Source organism: Neovison vison, chromosome 3, assembly GCF_020171115.1.
Source record: "Neovison vison isolate M4711 chromosome 3, ASM_NN_V1, whole genome shotgun sequence".
NCBI lineage: Eukaryota > Metazoa > Chordata > Mammalia > Carnivora > Mustelidae > Neogale > Neogale vison.
Window position 1 is genome coordinate 134,075,121 of NC_058093.1, and position 25,165 is coordinate 134,100,285.

General features: G+C 33.0%; 1 protein-coding gene and 1 non-coding gene across 3 annotated transcripts in view; one reads left to right on the top strand and one right to left on the bottom strand.

The window, feature by feature from the left end:
• Positions 1-25,165, top strand: part of CDH19 (cadherin 19) — a 111,732-nt gene that overhangs the window by 10,332 nt on the left and 76,235 nt on the right. The window contains exon 1 of one of the 2 annotated variants that reach the window (XM_044242837.1): positions 6,101-6,219. The exons of the other annotated variant lie outside the window; for it this stretch is intronic. The gene's annotated coding sequence lies outside the window, so the exon portion shown is untranslated. Of the gene's footprint in view, positions 1-6,100; positions 6,220-25,165 lie in introns of those variants that run through there. 2 annotated transcript variants of the gene reach the window in all.
• On the bottom strand, positions 12,951-13,087 carry LOC122903752. Its single transcript, XR_006383996.1, has one exon. It is a non-coding gene; the product is annotated as a U4 spliceosomal RNA (small nuclear RNA).

The window sequence follows — 25,165 nt, forward strand, 5'->3', positions numbered from 1 at the left end:
ATACAGATCTACAAAATAAAGCAAATGAAATATGTATGAAAGGGACAAGCCCTTATTTTTTCTATTAAATCTAAAAAAAATTTGTGGAAATGTTTATTAAAAGCAAGGTGTTAAAATGCTATTGAGGGTATGAATGAAAACACTTTAGAATAGATATTTTTAAAAAATCATTAAAACCGAATAGAAAAAATACAAAAACCTGTGCATGTATGTTTATAGCAGCTATATTCACAATTCCTAAAACTTGGAAGCAGCCCAGAGGTCCCTCAAAAGGTGAAAGGATAAATTAGGGTTCATCCAGACAATGGAATATTATTTAAGGATAAAATGAAATGAGCTATCAAAACATGAGAAGACACAGAAGAATCTTAAATCCATATTGGTAACTAAAGGAAGCCGATTGAAGAGGCTTCATACCATGATTCCAACTGTAGGACATTCTAGAAAAGGGAAAAATATGGAGACATAAAGAGATCAGTGGTTGCCAGGGGTTTGGGGTGAGGGAGGGTAAAAGGGCACTGTAGAGGATTTGGAGGGCAGGGAAACTACTCCATAGGATACTGTAATGGTGGACTTGGTTCATTGTGTATTTGTCCAAACCCACAGAATGTACAACACCAAGAGTGAACCCTAATGTAAAGCATGGACTTTGGATGATGATGATGCGTCAGTGTAGTTTCATTGATTATAATACGTGTACCACTCTGGCTGGTGTTGTTGATAATGGGAAAGACTGTGCATGTGTGGGGGCCAGAAGAATATGGGAACTCTCTGTACTGTAAGTTCAGTTTTGCTTTGAACCAAAAATGGCTCTTAAAAATAGTCTATTATAAAAAGGTTTTTGCACATATATGACTCCATATTTTCTTTTTTTTTAATTCTCTCTTGGTTCTTAAGATAAAAACTGGAAAATAGACACGTGAGGAATGTGTTTTATGGAAAAATATGCAGAGACCCATTCTGAGGATAACATCTCTTAAAGAAAATGCCTTGACACTCTACATTGCAATAAAGTATATTTAAACTATTTTAAAAAACTTTCATTCCACCATATTGATTCATTAACTCAGTGACAGACAAGATAATATAGAATAAGATGATTTCTTCTATATAGATTTTATATATTTATGTGTGTTAATACATAACATTTATTGACTGATCAAGTATATAATTTAATTCTTAAGTAAACCAGAGTATAAACGTTTGAAGTCACTGTATCACATGAATATAAAGCAGGAGTTGGAATATAAAGTTATGAATATAAAGTTTTCCTATAAATGACTATATAGTAAATATTTTAGGTTTTGTAGGTCAAGAGCCTCTGTTACAAATGCTGAACTCTGCCATTATAGCATGAAAGCAACCACAGACAATCTGAACAATTTGTAAACAAATGGGAATGGCTCTGCTCCAATAAAACGTTTTTTGTTTTTGTTTTAATGAAAACAGAAGGCTGGGTAGACTTGGCACATGGGCTTCTTAGTTTGCAAATTCTGATGTGAAGAAAGCTTGTTGTTTAATTAATATTAAAACATTGTTAATTTCCAATGAGCACGTTACATTTAGTTAGTTTTTTAAAAAATTTATTTATTTACCTTAGAGATTGAGAAAGAGCACGGATTATCGTGCAACACAAGCAGGGGGAGGGGCAGAGGGAGAGAGAATCCTCAAGCAGACTCCCTGCTGACCTTGCACTGGATCCCAGGACCCTGAGATCATTACCTGAGCCAAAATCAAGAGTTGACCACTTAGCCGACTGAGCCACCCATGCGCCACTAATTTAAATATATATCATTCAAGCAGGATTTTTATTTTCATAGATATATGCAAAATCTTTCATAATGCAGAAATGTCTTAGAGATACTATTATATTTCAGGGAACTTAAGCAATACAAGGACATATAGTTGTACAGTAAAACTCACTCTGCAAACAAGCTGTTAAGTTCTTAAATTCTCTATGATCAGCTCCTGACAAAGTGACACATATTTCACATTTCATCACATATTCAGTGAAGGTTGACTTTCCTGTTTTCCCATGTGATTCTATTGGGTTTTCATTTTGGTTTACTCCTGTTTGATACTTTAAAAATTATTTGTGCTTTTTGTTTTCAGGAAATGGTTTGGTCAGAGTGTTATTTGTCTTTGTATAGCAATAACTTTAACACAATGTTTTGCAAAAATAAAAATAATAGATGATTGACTAATAGATCTGGAGCTAGGGGTCAAGGGTGATGATTCTACATTTCTGGAGTTATACTTCTGATTTCCAGTATTTTAAGTTGTTTATGTATTGCCAATGAAATACATTTTATAGAATGGGAACATTCATTATTTATGTATCTATTAATTTGCCAATTTCCTCTATGATGCAGTTTATGTTATAGTTTAACCAAACAAAGGTATTCCTTGGATGCAAATCTCCAAAGCAAGGTCTGCTCGCAGAAGAAAACAGTAACAAAACAAACAAAACAAAACAAAAATAAAAGAAGGAAATATGGATATATATAAACAGATAAATTTTAATTATATCAAACTAAGGGCTGCTGCAGCTATAACTTCAAGGATAAATCTTATAAGACACTATAACATGTTACCATATTCAATAAAATGTTTCTTTACCAGGAGCCAAGTTTTACTAAGCTTGACGAAAAAGAATTTGTTATTGTTTGAAGTATATGGATTAGCTAGTGTTTTCTCTTATTGTTGTTTTAATCATTATTTTAGTTTCTCCCATTTATCATTGTGATATATGCACACTCTTAAAACAAGAGAGACAATACAACAAATTAGACTATTAGTAAAGAATAACATCTATAAATCATATATAGCAGAAATTATTATTTTTATTTTCAACTTGTTAAACACATGTCTGTAGTGAATACTGTTGGTTGCCAACTACCCCACCCTGAATTGGAGAAATCAATCCATTTCTCTACTGCATAAGAGCAGGAATGGATTAATGGTTCTCAGCATTTTTCTTTGGCATACTTTGTTCAGATATGGGGACAGATAATTATTTTAGCCAATAAGACAAAAGTAGAGTGTCTTAAGGGCTCTTGGGAAAAGATTATTTACTCTTAAGTACAAGAAGAGAACAAATGAATCTGGATAAATAATGGTGTGAAGCCATCAGATCAACTAACACTTACTCTACTTTATCTTTCTATGTATGTGTCACACTTCCTTTCTATTAAGCCTTTTTGGACATTTTTGAATTTTTCTATCTTCATGTATCATGAGTTTTGTTTTTTTTTTTTTTTTCAAAACCATTAACGAATAAAATTTATCGAGAAATAGTATGCTCCAAGATTATGGTGATGAAGACATAGACCTTATATGCCATTGTCCTGGCCACAGCTGGACTGTGATTGATTGTGATTGATTGATTGATTGTGTTTGATTGACTGTGATTGTGATTGATTGGACTAAGCCTATGTGTCTAATTAGAGGCACCTGAGTAGGTTATGTTGTGAAGGAAGTAGATAAGAAGTTTCTGATTAAAGGCCGATCTTCTAGCGACAGGTCAGAACCTGAATAATATGTGGTTTTTTTCGTCCATCCACTGGTCCGGGCTTCAGTTTTCATTGGGTTTACATTCCTTAATTACTTGGTTTAAAAAACATTAGAAAAATGGAAGGAAGGAAGGAAGGAGAAAAGAAAAATCAGTGGCTCTTTAGGACATTGATGAATTATCATATTTTAATTCAAATCTTGATTTAGATTAACTCAATACAATCCTAGCTAACAGCATCTGGAACACTAGGCTCTGATCTTCAGCCTTCTGGCAGAAGACATTTGTAGAATCTATCCAGATTGCATGGGGAAGCTGACGATTGTTTACCAGAATGTTTCTGTATATTTCTCAGAATGTCTCTCTATGTATGAAGCGGCATGAGTGTCTCAGGAATTACCCACCCTCCCTCATGCTTATTCGGTGGTGTGAAGACCTCCAGTAATGCTGGTGTTACAGCATTGACACTCATTTGTGTAATGGTGTACTTAATTCTGAGACTCTCCATTCTTACACAGTCATGTGCCATTCACTATTCACAATTTCTTGCTTTTTCTGTGTATGGGAAAGATTTCATGTACTTTTTTTTCTGATGTGAGGGAAATGCAGTTCTAGTAATCCCTGCATTTATATGATGACTAGTCCCATCAGTCCAGGTCAGTCTACGTTTTTGGTTATGGCATAGATATAAAGACTGCTCGATTCCAGCCAGTCTGATGTTAATCCCTCTTACCCTCCAGGGAGGACAAACATTTCTTAAGTAATGAACTTTGTGTCTAATCCTCTCTCCCTCTCCCTCTCCCTCTACTGCTTCTGTCAGCTCATGCTCACTCTTTCTCTCTCAAAAAATAAATAAATAAAAAAGAAAAGGAAGTACTTTGTGTCTATATTAAAAGCAAATCTAGTTGGCCACTTTGCATAGGTGTTTTATAACATATCTTCCATTTAATGAAATCACTCATTTCTGTTAATGGTATTCTACTTGACATACATAAGTTCCGACCCTAGGTTCTTTAGAAAACGTTATCCTGTCTCAGTGTGACTTCTGCAGTTGTGATTATCCTTTTCCTGTAGCGAATGCTGACCTGGGCCCTCATGCCGTACAGCACAAGCCTGGAACCTAGTGTTGAACATACACGTGCAGGTCAAAAAAGCACAGTTGCAACCCAGAGTGGAGTTTCATGTGGTATCGAGACAGGAGACAATATCCCGTAAAAAGTTAGATTCCTACATACACACTAGAACACAGATGAAACTAGAGGACATCGTGCAAATGACGTGTCAGTTACAGAAGGAGAAATAACGCATGATCCCACCCACATGAGGTATCTAAAGGCATCAGAGAGTAGAATGGTGATTAACAGGGCCCGGACAGGGAGGTGTGGGGAGTTGCTCAATGGGTGTAAAGTCTCAGCATGTGCAAGACAAATAATTCTTGAGATCGGCTGTACCACATCCTGCCTGCCCTTTACAAACTGTGTTATGTACTTTACAATCAAAGAAGGTAGGTCTCGTGTGTTCCTAATTTTAAAATTTTAAATTAAAAAAAAATACTTAATGAAAAACACTTATGTTTGGTTTTGACTCAGGTTATAGAGGCATCTAACATTTATGTAGCAAATGGTAACAAATAAAGCTTGTTTGTGAATTTACATACGAAGTAAGCCTAAACTAGACATCACGTAGTCGATTTAGTTCTCACCGACATTACTTGTAATTTCTTTCCGACTACCCTTCCCTGTTAAGGTGAAAAGCAATGAACATGCATACGGTCCCAACACTGTATCTTTCTGATATCTGTGGTTGCCTCCTCACAATAATTGCATATGTAAACCTTAAAATATTAAGTTTTTTAGACATCAGTCATAATTTTGGCACCATTTTACCGTAAATGCTGTTCATTATTTCTGAACCTCTCTAATTTGGTACAAAAAATTTTTTTAACTAAAAACAGCCTTAGTAATCAACACATAACTTACGATTATGTAGCTCATAATAAATAATAGCTATAACAGAATCTAATTATAAATTTAATGAAATAAGTGTATTTAGGTGATAGATAAACCAAGGAGAAGAAAAGGAGTTTAATTTAGACATTGCCCTCTCTTTCTGTATTTTACTAGATTCCTGAGCAGAAAGACTGAATTAAGAAGCAGCCAGAAGGCATAGACACTGAGTGGAAAAGCTCTTCTCTTTTTAGTAACTTTTGTCCCTGTTTTAAATTGATCATTTGTTTCTTCAGCTAATCCCCAAGTAGAGGGCATGTCCTTTCCACTTGCAGGATTCTCTTACAGAAGTTGAATTCCCTCCTTATCACCTCAAACCAATAAGTACTTTATTTTCCTTTTGCTTGTTGTTAGGAAAAAGGAAAAAAAAAATAGCTTATACCACTTGCTGGAGCTGTCTGCATTTTAATCCAAGCCTATGAACGGACATCAGAGTGCCCTTATGATATTTTGCACAAAAGGCTCAGTGTTCATGGCTGTACTCAGAGAACCCAAAATAGCATTCTGTAAGCAGTGACATGCTGGTGGTGTGGTACTAAACGAGCAAGTATCTCCAGCTCAGAGCACTGTGACACATGTTCATGTTTGAGGAGAAGCCTGGGAAGCAAAATAAGAACCATCTCTCCTCCTCTTCCTCATGTGTTTACCATGAATTTTGAATGTCAATGTTTGCAGAACTCCTAGAACTTGAAGATAACAGAGGTAAGGATGTGAGAATTAGGCATATTTGAATTATGTAAATTGTCTTATCATGAATATTGGGCCAGAAAGGACTTTAAAAGTGCTTTGCTAGTTGGTGCCTCAAAAGAGAAAAAAATTCTAAAAAATTTAAAATCACAATGTATATATTGAACTTTCTATAAAATAAATATTTGTGAGACCAGTTGGCCATCTCTACAATTCAGATTGAGGAAAATAAAAGTTGCTCATTCCAGAACATTTAAAATGTTAAATTTCTTAGGAGGAATGTATCACCATTATTTTTTTTCTTCCTCTAGGATTTTGTTTTTAATTTATCATGTATTTATCTTTGTTCTATCAGATGATATGGACAATAAAGTCACCTTAAAGATGCAAGGAAAATATAGAGTAAATATTTTTAATTCAATTAATAACTTCTTAGGAAATGATATTCAGTATGGAGCTTTCTGCATATCTGAATAAAATTAAATATTTCTTTGAAGGACAGTCGATTCTCAAAGTTGACATACAAATACTTTATTTTCTTCCTTTTTGTCAGTTGTTTGGGCTATCAAACTTTTATGAACTTTAGAAAAGTATTAAGGCAAAAAAACTTAAGTAATTAAGAATATAATAGTAATAATATTAATGAAAAGTGAACAATTGGGCAAATTATCAACAGATACAACATATTCAAATGTGCATGTATTAATTTACAATAAATTATATCCATCACATGTAATAAAATAGCTGATTCAAGAGATATGAAAGACACAATAATATGAAAGACATGAAAGTGTAAATTATAAAAATGCCAATTGTGAGACATTTAATATTGCTTCAGTTTTAGTTTATTGCAAGTAAATTTAATTTATTGCAAGTTTCTAATTTTAATAAAATATTTTAATGTAAGTTTGCCAAAGGGATTTAGTAAGTCTGTAACTAGCATATAAAAAACACATGAAGAGGTAACAACAAAAATATCTAAATAGAATGGCGAATGTTTTCTTTATGTTAATTTATATTGTGGCTCAAAAGAATTAATTTTTTGAACTAATATATCTATACAGAAGACATTATTTATGTAAAATATTTGCATATTTAGAAATATAAATTTATATTTTGGGTACATTTGCAATATCAAGTAATGTGATAAAATAATATGCATTCATATAATATCCTTTATTCCAAATTCTATATATGTTAGATGTCTAAGTACACACATGTGCAAATAGATATGTACATTTAATTTTTAGTTTGAAAATATTTAAATTTTTATATAATGTGGACATTTCTGTTTACCAAATTTTGTAACCAATAAAGCTATTCCCCAAAAGGAATAAACATTATAAAATTGAAAGTCTAAAATTATTTAATTTTTACAAATAGCGAGTTTACAAAATCTAGAAGTCATCTCTAGATGACTTATTCTCTTATTTTTTATATGCATTTTCTGCTTTTCCGAGGCTTTGTAACAATGACTGAAATGTCTCAGAACATTATGTAAATTATATCTTCATTTTCCATTCTCAATTTTAGTAATTCTTTACTTGTGTCCTAATAAAATATTGAAATATTTTTACTTCTATACTTAAACGCACTGCCTCTCTACCTCTCTCTCTCTCACACACACACAAACACACACATATACAGACTGGAGATCTTAAAGGGTATTTCATCTATTCATATATTTTGTTTTGTTTTGTTTTTCCCTTAGAATCCTTCCAATGTACTTATTCCTGGAAACTTTAAAAAAAAAAATTCAATTAAATTATCGTAAATGAAGATGCTTTAAAATGATTTGTATAAATGTTTCCCAAGCATTCTTAAAAAATCTGACCCATCTTTCAGGAATTTGTCATAATAGAGATACATATAATTAGATAGATGATAATGTATAACTAAATATAAACTGACATTGAATTTTTTGACACTCGTGCTCTTAACATGTACCCTTTAAATATTGTTCTTTTTTTAATATTTTATTTATTTATTTATTTGACAGAGAGAGATCGCAAGTAGGCAGAGCAGCAGGCAGAGAGAGAGAGGGCAGCAAGTTCCCTGCTGAGCAGAGAGCCTGATGCAGGGCTAGATCCCAGGACCCTGGGATCATGACCTGAGCCCAAGGCAGAGGCTTTAACCCACTGAGCCACTTAGGCACCCCACCCTTTAAATATTGTTATATTCAGAGTTTTACAGAGTAGTATTTAACATGTTACTGAGTAGTAATAGAATAGAATTAAATGTATCACATGATTTAAAAGTCTCTATTGGTCTTCTCATATACCTTTTTTTAGATGGATTTATTGCTACTAACCTAATGTTTGAGAACCATGATAATAAATATGAGAAAATGGAACTTTTGTATTTTGTTGTCATGACAATTTCCTCTAATATTTATGATCTTCCAATACCTGTATCTTTACTTTGGCATAACAGGTTGAGGATAAAAAATAAACATGAAACTTAATAACCCAGAATGAATCCTTTCCTCCTAGCATTGCTTTTGAATTCTTCTGGATTTGAGAAATGAGTTACTTTTGCCAAAGTGACCAGAAAGATATTTGACACTTTAAAAAAACCCATATTGTTAGAGTTTTCAACTTCCATCACTACTCACAAGAAAGAATCCACCTAAAATGCTCTAAAACCTGCTTTTTTACAACTTAAAACAAATCAGTTTCATTTTGAAATGATGCATGCCCTCTTGAAAATGCTGATGTGATCCAGTAAGAGCATTTGTGTCTCACTTTAAAAAACACTTTAGAATTAGTAAAACAAATGTTTTTTCAGAAATTCATTGCACTCATTACTCAATAAAAGACATCCAGAATCATCGAGGAATGTTTTAAAATGAAAGCAAAGCATATAATTGTCTGAGACTTTGCTTTGACATACCAAGTCAGGTTTGAAATATTAGTATTGGACAGTGACTTATCAACATACAGGATCAATACATCTACATTTTATAAGAACTCACATGATAAATGAACTTGTAAATTTGTAGGATAGTATATTAAAGTGGGAATAATTTTGGTACATCAATTATGGCTTAAAATAACCTAGGTAATTTTCTCTAAGTGCAAAATTTAGAAATGTCATTTCTGTGGAAATGAGCAAATTATACATAAATCATAGAAAAGGAAAATGCTACTATATTTTCTATCTTTAATTTGGATTATAACTGAATTATTTCCAGGAGTTTGCCACCTATTTTATTTTTTTTTTAATATCTAGTGGAGACTTTTTAAATCTCTAGTGAAGATTCTATGACTTTTTTTGATAAAGAGATAATACTATGAAAATCAGAGAAAAACATAAAATGTAGCTAGAACATTAAAAAGATTTAAAGAAAAAGGATATACATGCATCTTTCTATAACTTTTTAACGATATTGTTGTTTGTCATTAAGGAAATACTTCATGACAATGCTTGAATTTGCTTTTGAGACTGTAAAACAAAATATAACCATTTCCCTATAATAGTAGGTGAAAAAAAGGGGGGGCCATAACATCACTTTTCAGATGGATATAATTCTCTTCCTTCTAAATAAGGCTTTTGTCTTTGTGTCTGTATAAGACATTGGTTTTTATTTGGTTATTTTCTTTCTTTTATCCAATATTTGTAAAATATACCAATTCTATAGACATACCAGGATTTGACCCCAAATTATTAGTTAATAATAAATGGGCATATGTGACAGTGGAATATTACTCAGCCATCAAAAACAATGAAATCCTGCTATTTGAGATGACCTGAGTGGATCTAGAGTGTATTATGCTAAATGAAGTACTTACTTCAGTCAGATAAAGACTAATATCATATGATTTCACTCTCCTGTGGAATTTAAGAAACAAAAGAGATGAATGTAGAGGAAGAGGTGGGGGAGAGAAAGGGAGAGAGGCAAGCCATAAGAGACCCTTCACGAATAGGGAAAAAAACGGAAGTTCTTGGAGGGTCATGGACAGGAATGGGATAACTGGGTGATGGGCCTGAAGGAGGGCACTTGTGAGGAGCACTGGGTGTTGTCTGTAAGTGATGAATCACTACATTCTCTTACTCCTGAAGCTAACAAACAACCAAAGTTGCAGCTGAATTTTTGACCCAGTAAATCTCTTTCCTGGGACTTTATCATACTTAAATAATCTAAAAGTAGATAAAGAAGAATATCTATAACCACGGGATTATAAATGATGAATTGAGTAACATAATATGCTCTCTATAACAATAAAATCATATATAGCCATTAAAAATGACTGTCATGGGGCGCCTGGGTGGCTCAATGGGTTAAGCCGCTGCCTTCGACCCAGGTCATGATCCCAGGGTTCTGGGATCGAGTCCCGCATCGGGCTCTCTGCTCAGCAGGGAGCCTGCTTCCTCCTCTCTCTCTCTGCCTGCCTCTCTGTCTACTTGTGATCTCTGTCTGTTAAATAAACAAAATCTTTAAAAAAAAAATGACTGTCATAAAGACTATAAAAATGCGTATGTGTGTTTGCATGCGCACACATATGCATGTGCCTGTTTTTGTCTATGGACAGATTTCAGATTTTATATATATATATATATATGATATTATATATATTATATATATGTATCCATACATATACACACATATATATGTATATATATATTATTTCACTTGATAATATCAAGACCACATAAATTATTAAAGTTCTATGCCATTTTATAATTTCCCACCCCTCATATTTTTTAAATTTTTTTTAAGTTTCTATTTTAATCCCACTTAGTTAACACACAGTGTTATATTAGCTTCAGGTGTATAATACAGTAATTTAACACATTCATACATCATCCTGTGCTCATCAAACAAGTGCACTCCTTAACCCCCATCACCTGTTTAACCCATTTCCTCACCCATCTCGCCTTTGGTAACCATTAGTTTGGTAACCATTAGTTTGTTCTTTATAGTTGAGAATCTGTTCCTTGTTTTGCCTTTCTCTTTTTTTTCCCCCTTTGCTGGTTTGTTTTGTTTCCTAACAAAACCACATATGAGTGAAATCAAATGTTACGTGCCTTTCTCTAACTTATTTTGCTTAGCATAATATTCTCTAGCTCCATCCCCATTATTGCATTAAAACTCTGTAATCTTTCAGTGTGTATGACTCTTCTTTATCCATCCAATAAATGGACACGGGCTATTTCCATAGTTTGGTTATTACAGATAATCTGCTACAAATATTGGGATGCATATATCCTTTTGAATTAGTATTTTTGTATTCTTTGAGTAAATATCTATTAGGGCAATTGACGGATTGTAGTGTAGTTCTATTTTTCATTTTCTGAGGAACCTCCATTCCATTCTCCAGAGTGGCTGCACCAGTTTACATTCCCACAACAATGCAAGAGGGTTCCCCTTACTCCACATCCTTGCCAAAACCTGTTGTTTCTTGTGTTGCATGCCATTTTATATAGAGGATGACATATATAAAGTTACTTCTATGAAGTTTAAATTTAAACTGTTTTAAAGATATGAAGCAATGTTGTCATTGTGTGTGTATATTAAACAAATGTTTAAAACACACAGATCTTAAATAGTAAGTATAATTTTTATGAGATTATGTGACACTGTATTATAATTGAACACTTGCATTGTAGGGAAACAGGAATAAGCAATACACTTTTAACACTGTATATATGTAAGTTAAGTATCCACATTTTAGTAAATTGTTAATTAGCTGCTTTCTACATATTAAGAAACAAAATGATGCTAGGCTTGCTGGATTAAAGAAATAACATGATGGTTTATTTTATATAAGAACATCATCTCTTCACAGAACATATTAACTCTTTCTACACATTGATAAATGGAGTGGCTCATAGTCCACATAATGTAAGTTCTAAGAGGAAAAAAAAGACATCTTTTCAGTCAAACAGTTCACTCATTCATCAAACTATACTGAATGCTTTTACATTTAAGCACTGAAAGGAACATCTTTATCTTCTCTGGCATCAATTACAAAGGAATCAAAACCTTAAAGAATCTATTTCATCTTGCTTTTTAAATCCATTTGTTCCTCAAATTAATTATATTCATGATGGTTTCCCTTCCTGAAATTTATATGTATGTTTAACCCATCCCATCTCTTGGAGGTGCACTTTTACTGTCTTATAGATTTACAAATGTATCTCTTTTAATTTTTCCTATATACATTTTATTTGGAATTAATGTGATGTGAGGCGCCTGGGTGGCTGAGTGGGTTAAGCCTCTGCCTTCAGCTCAGGTCATGATCTCAGGGTCCTGGGATCGAGCCCTGCATCGGGCTCTCTGCTCAGCATGGAGCCTGTTTTCCCCTCTCTCTCTGCCTGCTTCTCTGCCTACTTGTGATTTCTCTCTCTCTCTCTCTCTGTCAAATAAATAAATAAAATTTTAAAAAGAGAGGGAAAAAAAAAGAATTAATGTGATGTACCCAAAGTGCTTATTTTGGGAATTTTGGAGTAGGAGTTTACTTACTCTGTAAGCATGCCATTCATGTTAAAGAGATTTAAAAAATCTTCCTTGTGAGGTGTTTCAGTATTATGTTTACTAAAATACATTCCTTGGTCATTCTTTGTACATAGCTAATAGCATACAATCGTGAGATGATAACCCCAGAATGTAAAATAGTTGTAGTAAACACTCTGCTAAGCTAGTCCATCTGGTTTCAAGTTTTGTCTTCAAAATATATTTTCATGATCACATACTCTAAATAAATTCAACAAGATGTACTTTAAAAATGTGGACTAGTCAAAAATAATGTGGGCTAGTCACTAAGTTATTTTAACCTGCATTCAGAAAACAAAAACATAAATGATATGGAATTTTTTCAATTAGCACTAATCGCACCTCAGATAAACCTCATTGGCTATGATACTACCACTGCACAAAGATGGAATTTTTTATTTATATGTTTTATATAAAGAAGCAAGAAAGCATTGAGTTTTTTATTTTATAATTTGAAACTAAACTCATTCTTTTTTCACAGAGGTGTTTGTGCAAAAATATTTTGTACTGAAATAATTATATATTCTCATCTATTTTTAAAAACTTCTCCTTTGAGGTAGACATTCCATATTAGGATTCAAAATTTAGAGGATTCATTTTACTCTAAAATTTTTGTGAATGACTACTGAAATACTAAATTAAACTCCTTATCAATTCATTTTTTTCAGTTTTGAAATTGATTTCAGTATCATTTTGACAAGTAGAATAATTTGAGAGATTAAAATTTAGAATTTCTTGAATTTATTTTTTAACTCTCAAGTCATGGGGAAGTGTAAGGAAAATGATTATATTATTGTATTTACTTATATGTTATTATTATTCATAATAAACAGAACTTGCAGAGTGGTTACTTTGGTGCTTGGTTTATTTTTTACTTGTAACATCTTTGCTTGTTATTGCCCATTTAATTGACCTACAAACAGAATCCCAAAACTGCAATTTTTATCTTAAAACATTCTTTCTTAAATCCATACTCCCCAGTGAAGAGATCTCTGCTTTTTTTCTATTAGCATCTACTTGGAATGACTCATCTATTCTTAGATTCATCAGTTCTAGACTCTGATCACTCTTCAGTCCATTCTTTTCTGCTTCAGTCATTCCTAAAACTTCTCTTTAGTTATTCACCAAGATGTACCATTTTTTGTTTGTTTTTCTTTTAATTGACAAATGGTATGAGAAACCAAATCTGGGCACTAAGGGTGCATGTTAGTTTTGGTGATAGGTAAATTTCCAATGATGTTGGTGTGACCCCTTTTGGTGACAAGTTAAGAAAGATACCTATTTTCATGTTCATTTGTTAACATTGATTTTTTTAATTAAATACAATTCACTATGGAACTTTACTTTCCTGATACCATGAGTGTTGTCAACTATTAAATCTTTCTACTATACAACTATAATTGTCATAATCCTGTCCAATCTCTTTAAACATTTGAGTATATATGTCAAAAATTAACTGTCTTCAAAAATTAGTTTTATATTTTTATGCAATAGATAGTACACTGGTAAACAGTGTTTTACACCACATTTTCTAAATTCTGATTTATTTCTTTAGGATAGACTTTCAGACATGAGTTCAGTAGATAAAATGGTGTAAAATCTTTAACGCTCCTGAAAAATATTTTCTAATTTAAACATATCATTTCAATTTATTTTGCTGGTATAAGAAACAGCTCATGACAAGAAGTCATAGATTAAGAGCTTTGAGGTTATAAGAAGTAAGTGCCCCTGGGGCAAATAATATATATTAATTAAAAAAGGAAGAAGTAAGTGTATATAGTTGAGAGATTTAAGATGTAGACTTGACCATAAATGAAGTTTGAATATGTATGGAAGGTAAAGTAAATATTGAAGGGGGGGGTTCCTTATTCAAGTTACAGTTTTTGAGTGGGTCCTGTATCTATTCAATGAGAGAAAGATCAGTGATGAAGAGGAATGAGCAATAAGAGATAAGGGTTTCTCTGTGGACCATGAGACTTTGAAATGCATCTTGGAAAATAAATCTATAGATAACAAAAGAGATAAATATGGACCGCTGAGAATCCTTAGTAGTGCTTTGGTATATAGACATTAATTGAAGCCATAAAATCTGCAGATACTATTGCACATATAGAATGAGCAAAGCATTCATGAAGAATGGATCTTTAGTATTTAAGGAAGAGAACAATAAAATGAAATAGAGATTTTGAGGTGAAAGAGAAGTTTGAAAGTGTGTAGAGCTTTGCAAGCCAAAAGAGAGAGAATTCTTAAAAAGGGAATTGCAATCATGATGAAAGCAACAATGTGCTATGCCACTATAAAGTTAATTTCAAAAGATAAAGAAAAAAATTTATTGAATTTTGTTGAAGAAATCCCCCTCTTGACCTGGATGGATTGGTTGCATTGTAGTACTGGGGGGGACAAGCCAGATTTCATTTTTCTGTAGATTGGATGAGAAAAATATGGAGAGAGTGAATGGACATTTATTCCATTTCTCTGAGATTTATTTTTTTTATGTTGTGTCTTTTGAATGAATACCCTAGTAATCTTTTTATCTTATTTTCTATACCCATGCTTTGTTTTTCTGCTTTGATAAAGATTTTTCTTCAACTTTACCTTTCAAAATTCCCTCCTATACGTACCTTTAAAAAATAGCCAGGAATTACAGTTCCTGTTCTCTAAACACACTTATTAAAAGCAAGCTATACTTCTTTCATTGAGGAAGTCCTTTATTTATCTAAGGAGATTTTGGGTTTATTCCTTTCTGTTGTTGTTGTTCTCTACCACTCCTGGCATTTGTTTTTGCTTCTTTTCAGTTATATTTTTATGTTTTCTATTTGTTTTGGACTTTTTCTTTCAACTGGCATCTTTCCCTAGAAGGAACCTCATGTATATATAAGAATAAGGAACATAAAAATTGTTTGGGAGGTCTTTTTGTATGAGTGGGGAATGGAGACTGAATACTGTCAGAATTCATTAGATATTTTTATGGCAATGACCAAGGTGATTGATTTAGAGATCCTCAAATATTACAGTTTTTCTCTTGAGGATATATATTTTTCTATTAAAGAAAATTGATAGGCAGACAGGTAGGTAGAGAGAGAGAGAGAGAGAGAGAGAGACTTCAACTTACAAGTTGATGGAAATCAACTTTCTTATATTAAGATGTGACAACAGACCTATATAGTAATGGTTTATTCCTCTGCTATCTCTAAAGTGTCTTAGGTCCCGTGACTACTTATACACAATTCTACTCCTTTCTCCTACCAGATCCTGACATTTCATATAATAGAAACTGTACACAATAGCTTTCCGTGTATTAACCTGAAGTTATTTATAATATTTAGGAAATATTTCCCATTCCCAATTGCCTTGAATTGGACAGAGCTCTTACCTGAATGATTTAGTGTGTGTATTTATAGTCACTTCTTTTATTCTTATTATTCTTTTATTCTTGTATCAATGGGGACTTAGTAGTGGCTCTCTTCTGCACTTTAGGAAGAGATTAATTAGAATTTTCCGAAGAAATCTGATTAGAAATATTTAAATAAATGCCATGTTTTTGTGGTACAATAATAACTACCTTTATTGAACATTTGATATGCTTCAGGTCCAGCTTGTTATTTTTATGTGACTTAGCACAGCATACCTAGAAGTTACGTATGCTATCTCATTTTGCAATTGGAGAAAACTCAATCTGAGTGTTTAAGTACTTAGACTAGTGTCATGCAGCTGTATTATTATAGAGACACAAATCTTTACATTTTATACAGATTCTCCTAAGTGGTCAACACTAATTTAATATTAATATTAAATGAATATTTAACTAAGTACTATAATTAAGAAAAAGAACGAGATAGAAATTATACAGTTCATTTGACTTAATTACTATTTTCAGTTTGTATTACTTATAAGAACCATCTATTATAGGTATAATTTGGCAACCAGAAAGTTACTATTGCATAATCAGGACACAGAGTAAAAGTCTGAGAACCCATGCAAATTGTTCTCTTGAAGAGAGAGAAAAGCAGGATAAGGTGGGAGATAGGGACTTGAAATATTCAAAATGGCCATGTTGTGCTCCTCTACCTTGCAGAGCAATCTCCAGACAAGTGACTCCCAGGTGGTCTCCTATATGTAGTGTGCTCAAGACCATCAGCTGAGCTGTGGCAAAATATTTAAAAAATCTATTTATATTGGTGTTTTACCTCATACTCTTATATTTCAATTTTGAGTATGTTTTTATGAAATATTTTTATGGTGGTAAAAGTTGTAGAAGTAAATGATTAGTATATAAATACGTATTATAATATTGGAGTTTACCCTAAGCATTTTTTTCATAGGAGAATAAATATGAAAATTTGGAAACCACTGTCCTAGAAATAAACCCTGGCCATTATTTACCCATATATTTCTTTTTTCTTTTCCAAAATGGCATCCATATCCTGGAAAATGGTTTCCCTCAAGGTTAAGGGTACCAGCTCTGAAGGAAGTAATCTGCTTGGATTTAATTCCAGCCTGACAAATTATTACATAGCTAAGCAAATCTAGTTAACTTCTGTGTGCTCACTGTCTGCATTTATGAAATATCAATAATAATGGACATATACCATAGAACTGTTGTAAGGGAAATCAGTTAAAGAATGGCATACTTTGATCTTTGTATCGTAATAATCATGACGTAAGCCCCCAACATATGTTAGACATAATGGTGGTGGTGGTGGTATCCTTGGACAATTTGCCTTATAATCATCTTGGAGCTTGTTAAAATCTCCTAAATGGTTAATCAGAATCTGTGGAATATGGAATCTACATTTTATTTAGCTTTGTGGTTAATTCTAATGTGAATAAGGTGAGTAAGTCATTTCCTAGAAATTGAGGGACTGAATCAACCAAGTTATTGATTACTTTACACTTATGTAAAGAAAAAGGGATTCTCTTCATGCATAATGAAAAGTTTAAAGTAGAAAAATGTAACCATCTCTAGCATAAAATAATAGTTTTGTCATGTTTGTTCATGTTTTAAAATAATAATTACTACCATTGTCAAAGTAAAATGTTAAAGCGAAAACGCTTTAATATTTTAACAAGTTCATATGAATCAGGTACTATGTGGTTCTATGATAGTTATAAATGTTTTAAGTTTTGCATTGATTCTACACACACACACACACACACACACACGCAAATAGAGTGTATGACTTTAAATTTTTTTTCCACTCACTAAGATTTAGGTCTTTAAAAAGTCATGTTTGTATTGTGCCTTTTTCAATACAAAATTATATTTTCCACACCATTTGGCAGTGGTGCTTACTAAGTATTGCTTTTGATGGTAGAATACATTTATAGCTATTACAGTTATAAAGAATATGTACTGAAAGCAATTGATAATTGGAGAAGGGAACATTTAGATGATATATTTGACTAGGTATTATGTAGCTACTAATACAACATCAGCAAAAAAAATGTCAAGTAGAGTGCAACTGTGTCTTTATTTACTGTAGTAAGCAGTAGGTAAAAAGATTTTCAATGAGTGAAAAACAAAATAATATATGCATAATGGAAATTGAAGACCAAATAAATAATTCTGAAATAAGTTCTTGGGACAATAGGATGCATTGTTGTGAGGAAGAAAAATATTTTTTCTTTTCTTGTTTCTATGGTGATATATAAATTTAATTTTTCAGATACCACTTATGTGATGAGAATAATTAACTAATAGGCTTTCATATTTATCCAAATAATGTTTCTGGATTGTAGAATGTGGAAGCAAAAAATGCTTCACTTTGCTATGATTGTGGAAGTTCTCACTCTTTACATAGATGGTAACTGGTGATTTTGTCAAACTGCCATGATTTATTTCCCAGATCAAGAAATCTCCAAAAGTGGGGTGCATGGGTGACTCAGTCATTTAAGCATCTGATTCTTGATTTTTGGCTGAGCTCATGATCTCAGAATCATGGGATTGAGCTCCATGCAGGCTCTATGCTTAGTGGGGAGTCTGCTTGAGATACTCTCTCCCTTCCCCTCTTCCTTTGTCCCTTCCCCCACTCACACTCTCTCTACGATAAATAAACGTTTTTAAAAAGAAAGAAATCTCCAAAAGTGCACCTTATAATCATTCTTTGAAATTTTTACTTTCCTAAATTTATTTATTATTATTTTTAGCATTGAAAGTCATTACTTACTGGTTCTATATTATCTGAAAGCTGTGTAAGATTAAACTGATAATTAAGGAAATTTGTGATATATATTATGTATTCTAATTGGTGGATCAATGGTATATCTAAGTGAATTATAATTAAGTCTTCAACACATATAGAATTCACACGCACACACACACACACACACACACTGCATGACCCTTGACATAAATGAAGTTTTCCTTCTGCTTGTTTTTTTATGTTTGTTTGTTTTTTAAATTTTATTTATTTGAGAGAAAGAGAGAAAGAGCACAAGCAGGGGTAGAGGGAGAAGCAGGCTCCTGCTGAGCAGGGAGCCCAGCACAGGGCTCTATCATGACCTGAGCTGAAGGCAGACACCCAACAGACTGAGCCACCCATGCTCCCCTTTCTGTTTGTTTAGACAAAATTTTTGTTGGTGAGTGTAATGCAATTTTGATTCTTCTAGTCACAAAAATTACAAATGAATCAGATTCAACTAATTATAAAAATAAAATATACTTGGGATCAATTAAAGCTAAATCTACTCTTATAAAACATAATACAGTAATCCAAATTATGACAATTCCTCAACTCAATTTATATAGATATAATATCCTAATGCCAAAAAAGACAATGTAGGAAAGAAATAGTAGAATAATTTTGCATATGATATTAGCTAGAAATCACCGTATGCTATATAGTCTATATTGTATAACTTAGAATTTATATTCTATATAACATTTATACTACCAACAACATATATCATAGATAATATATAATATAGATTATACTTTATGTATTGTTTTGTTATGCATTTTATACATACAAAGTGGTGTGCATGCATTAGGAATGCAAGCATGTCTCAGTATTATTGAATCTATTCTCTCTATTCTGTACCTTATCAGACCAAAGGAAAAGAAAGTAACCATATGGTAATCTCAATTCATAGTCTCAATTTTAAATAAGCACGTATTTATAACAAAAACTTTATTTTCTTTCAAGATTTATTTATTTGAGAGAAAGAAAGAACATGTGAGTGGGAGAGGGGCAGAGGGAAGGAGAGAATCCTCAAACATATTCCCCCGCTGAGCGTGGAGCTGGATCTCAGGGCCCTAAGATAATAACCTGAGCTAAAATCAAAAGTCAGAAGCTTTAACTGACTGAGTCACCCAGACATCTTAACAAAAACTCCTTAAAGCTAGAAATACTCACTAAAATCCTCTCCATGTGAAACTTTGGAAAAAAGTGGGAATTTTGGAATTTTATGTGTGTATATATGCCTGCATGTAATGAACTTTTAAGTTACTTGTTACTTGGTGTTGTGAGATAAGAGAGCCTTTGGCTGTCGCCCACCATATCCCATGAGCATTTGACTTTTCAGAGTTTCCTCTGTGGCACTCAACTCAAACACCTGGTTATAGGCTCTGGATTTGAATTGGGAGTAGAAATCTACAGGACTGAACATACAAGTGTCCACGATAGTAATTCAACTCAGTTTTCCCGAACTAAATAAGTTGAATTGAATCCGTCAGTCAGGTAATTATTAGGAGGTTAGAATTTAACAGTTGGGTTAGTGGGCAGGAGAAGGAAGAAATATAATTATTAATACTGTTGGAGATTTAGGTATATCTATGTTTTAATCTTTAAAAATGTAAACATTAAAATATAACAAAGGGTTATTATTTGAAAAAGGGTATTATTTGAAATCACAAGGAGAAATTAAACTCAGTATGAACGATTTTAAGTATTTGCTTTAAAATTCATGAGGGGGTTGCCTGGGTGGCCCAGTCGGTTAAGCATCCAAGTCTTGAGTTCAGCTCAGGTCATGATCTCAGGGTTGTGAGATTAAGCCCTGTGTGAGCTCTGTGCTCAACAGGGAGTCTGCTTTCTCTCCCTCTCCCTCTGCCCCTCCTCCCACTCTCTATTCCTGAAATAAATAAATAAAATCTTTTAAAAATAAAAATAAATAATTAGTGAGCAAATGGCCAAATAATTCATTCATTACCTAAAATTGTGGAGCAGATACCCTAGAAATATCAAGACTGTGTTCAATTACAGAAACCAAGCCTTGACATACACACAGGAAGGAATAGCTGAATTATATGGGCTATGGAGATTTCTAACCTATTTAATGAACCTTAATATCTTAACTTGGAAGTGGCTGATTATCTTGGATGGTTGTTTGGAATAATGTTTTTGAAATTAATATGCAAATGTACTTGTCCCTGAGCACATCATATTTCTCTCTAACCCTGACCCTGTTCAACTTGTATTCTTTCAGGTTAGGTATTTTTATCTCTTTATTACTCTGACAAGACTTTATTCCAGTTATTATCTATAGCTGGCCTTTGTGACTCCTTTTTTCCCATTAGTTTATATAAGCTCACTTTGATCTTCTTTCTTTTCTTTTTAAATGGAGGTTAATAATTAGTATCTCACAGAATTACAAACAAAATTAACAAGAGAAAACATGAAGTACATATTATGTTTCCAGGATTATAGTTGGGGATTGAATTAGGGGGCTAGGCTATCTAGCCAAGCAGCTACCACTTCTTAGTTACCTCCTACCACAAATATTTAATGAAAGTCATGAGGGTACGATATTGAGTTCCATACAGTTACCAGTGCCCTAAGCTTGATAGAGGTTCTGCTGTCGCATAGCTAGAATATTGGAGTGCCAAAAGAAGGGGGGGATAAAAACAAAGCCTTTTACTGCTCTATTTCTGAGGTGAAAGCCATCAACTGCTTGCAGATAGTTAGGAAACTAATCACATAATCCTGCCAAATTATAGGAATGATATTGATGAACAATAGTATGTCTCCTACAGTGATTAAAAGATGTTAGTTATTTTTATTACTCTCTGATCTCTCCTCCCTGCCACTTCAATGTACTAATAATCATCCAGAGGTTAGGGATGGATTATGAAATCCTGACGAATTAAAGGTAACGTTTTCGGGACGCCTGGGTGGCTCAGTTGGTTAAGCAGCTGCCTTCGGCTCAGGTCATGATCCCAGCGTCCTGGGATCGAGTCCCGCATCGGGCTCCTTGCTCGGCAGGGAGCCTGCTTCTCCCTCTGACTCTGCCTGCCTCTCTGTCTGCCTGTGCTCACTCTCTCTCCCTCTCTCTCTGACAAATAAATAAATAAATAAAATCTTTAAAAAATAAAAATTAAAAAAAAATAAAGGTAACGTTTTCTTGGAGCAATGGAGTGAAAGGGAAGATATCATGATAACAATGACATATCTGAGTATAGAATCACCAAGTGCTCACTTAGAATTTCTGCCTGTAAGTTTTACAGGTAGCTACCTCAGTATTTCTAAACCTACTTTTGACATTCCCTACACCATCTCTCTTGAAATCCAGATGGCCATCAGGTTTAGTCAGTGCTGGTTCTGTGTTATTTATTGATTCTCTTACTGGTACTATTTCACATTAGTCTGAGTGCTGGGAGATACATCGGCACCTTGAATCTCTGATACCAAGATCTAAATGTGTGAAGCAAGCAAATTTTATAAAACATCAGTGTGAAACAAATGGTAAAATATAGCTCTTAGGACTGTCAGTGATTAAACTATTACAGAGGAAGTATTTAGAAATTGTTTTCTGGGGCACCTGGGTAGCTAAAAGGATTAATAAGTCTCTGCCTTCAGCTCAGGTCATGGCCCCAGGGTCCCAGGGTCCGGCTCTGTGCTCAACGGGAGTCTGCTTCTTTCTCTCCCTCTGCCTGCCATTTCCTCTGTTTGTGCTCTGTCAAATAAATAAATAAAATCTTTAAAAAAAAAAAAAAGAAGAAGAAGAAAATTTTTTTCTCTCTTAATTCAAGGAGTTATATATTTATAGAAAGAAAAAAAATGGAGGCTTTGAAATGTGTATTAACACTCCTCTTTTATCCCTTAAGTCCCTTTCTAATGTCTGGTAGAGCAGTAGCATGGGTGGTTGGTGAGAGGTTCTAGACTATAGCCCCAAGTCTAATTTTTTTAATATTACAGACACAGATTCAATATCCATTCCAAAAAAATGTACTGTATATTTGTGTAAACCTATTTAAAACCTTGTCTATTTACTTAAATACAAAAGTAAGTATATTAATGCTGGGAAATGTTAGGTTGTTGAACTGTTTCAGCTGGACTATCTTGAGAAATCGGTATTGTCTGTTATGTTAAGTCCCGCCTTCATGTCTGCCTTTATATTTAATTTTATAGATCTATATATTTTTTACTTTAATCAGTTTTATTTTAATCATTTAATATGATGTTAGCTTTTAATTAAATATTTGAATCTTTATCAGCGCTTGAAAACATCTGCAATTCCAGACATTGAAATTTTGCTTCTCTGGATCTATTGCGTTGGGCCCCTGCCTGTTTATCACTCACTTCAAGGTGCCTATGTATTCAGAAGTTAGATGTGCTTATTTAAACGGAGAACAAACTGAGGGTTGCTGGAGGGGAGATGGGTAGGGCACGGACTAGATTGGGGATGGACATTAAGGACAGCCCTCGTGATAAGCACTGGGTGTTACTGTAAAGTGATGAATCTCTAAATTCTACTCCTGAAACCAGTACTACACTATATGTTAACTAACTAGAATTTAAGCAAAGACCTAAAAAAATAAGTTGATGAAGAGAAATGTTTTATATTATTTTTAAGCAGTGTTTTAGAAACCATGATTTTGAGAGTTTTCCTTTTTCCCCTAAGCTTTAGAACGTCCTGACCATTGCAAATTATTAGTCTTTTGATATATCATTTTGACCAAGCCACTCATGGTTTTCTAAAGATGGAGACATTATATTAATTGCCATCTGTTTTTCTCTATGAGAAGCTGACTTAGTTGAGCCTTGTTTTAGCTTTCCACAAGCCTTCCAGAATACATTATATTTTTATAAGTTTTCACAGATGGAATAATTATCTTTATGTAACCAAGAAGAGGTCATAGAAAAGACAATTCATAATTAGATTCAGTTACAAACTGTATAAGTGCATAGATTATAATATTTTTCATCCCTTAAGTCATAATTAGTCCTCTTTGAAAACATAATTGCTCTGAATCACACTGAGATCATTTTTAGCCAATATATGTCCATGCAATATCACATATTATTTCAGGCATCTTGATATTTATTTGTCATGGTCACATAGCCATGCTTAGAATAAAAAATGACATTAAAATCATTTGAAAATATATATAGAATATACAGATTAAGAACCAAATATCTTACACTTTTTGCAGTAGTCATTCATAAAGTCTTTTTTAATATGTGTATATTGTTTGAAGAAATAACAGTAGTTGAATATTTCAAAGTTTAGAAATAAATCATTAGCTCTTTCCCACGCACTTATAGGTAGCTATTTTTGTGTAGTTAAAAACTCTTATAAAAACACTTAATGTCTGTCAGACAGTATCTAGGCATATTAACTCATTTAATCAAGATAAGTCCATGGGATAGGCACTAGTGTTAAACTAATTTTCCAAATGAGATTAGTACCCAGAGGTTAACCTTTGTCAAGTATTATAGCAGTGGGTGGCAAGACTGTGTATTCAGTTCTTCCTTGACCCCTCACTCCACCAAGCTGCCTGGGGAGCATTTCATCTCAACAAATTTGGGAAAACCACCCCAGAGGCAGTCAGTGGTGCTCTCTTGATCTTCATGATGGCACTAAATAAACTTTTCTTATGTAATCATGTATAGACATGTACTAAATACTAACACAGGTAATACACATGAGGAAAATTTTAAGTCATTTATAATTTCTCAATGCAGACACAATTTCTATCTACATTTGAGGTCATAGTCTTTCTGGCCTTCTTTTCTGCACTTGTCAGCATACTTTTTTCCCTAAATTAATGGGATAATTTTCTTTGTAGGTATTTCTTTCACCTAACAAAGTGTTACAGCCATATTTCTATATCATTAAATCACTTTAGAGCACCACACTTAATGGCCGAATAACATTATGTTAACACGAATTTTGAAATTTGTTTTTATTCACTTGTTCTTTGTTAACCGTGAGACCAATTTTCTGTATCTCTCCAAATGAATAGATTTAAAGAATTCAGGGAATTCCTGGTGTTTTTAAATTACGGAGTGAAACCAGAAGCATAGATAAATATATGTGGGTTTACCTCCTGGGATAATGAAGTGATATTAGAATACTGCTTTAGAAAGTATTTAGAAACAAAGTATTACTTTATTTTTCTTTTTTTCCTTTTATTTTTCTACGTTATATATTTTCACAAGAACATTAAGAGAAAAGGAGATTTCCCTAAAGAATATATTTTACAGGTTTGACTGCAATCACACAAGAAAACTAAGTGTAAGGAGT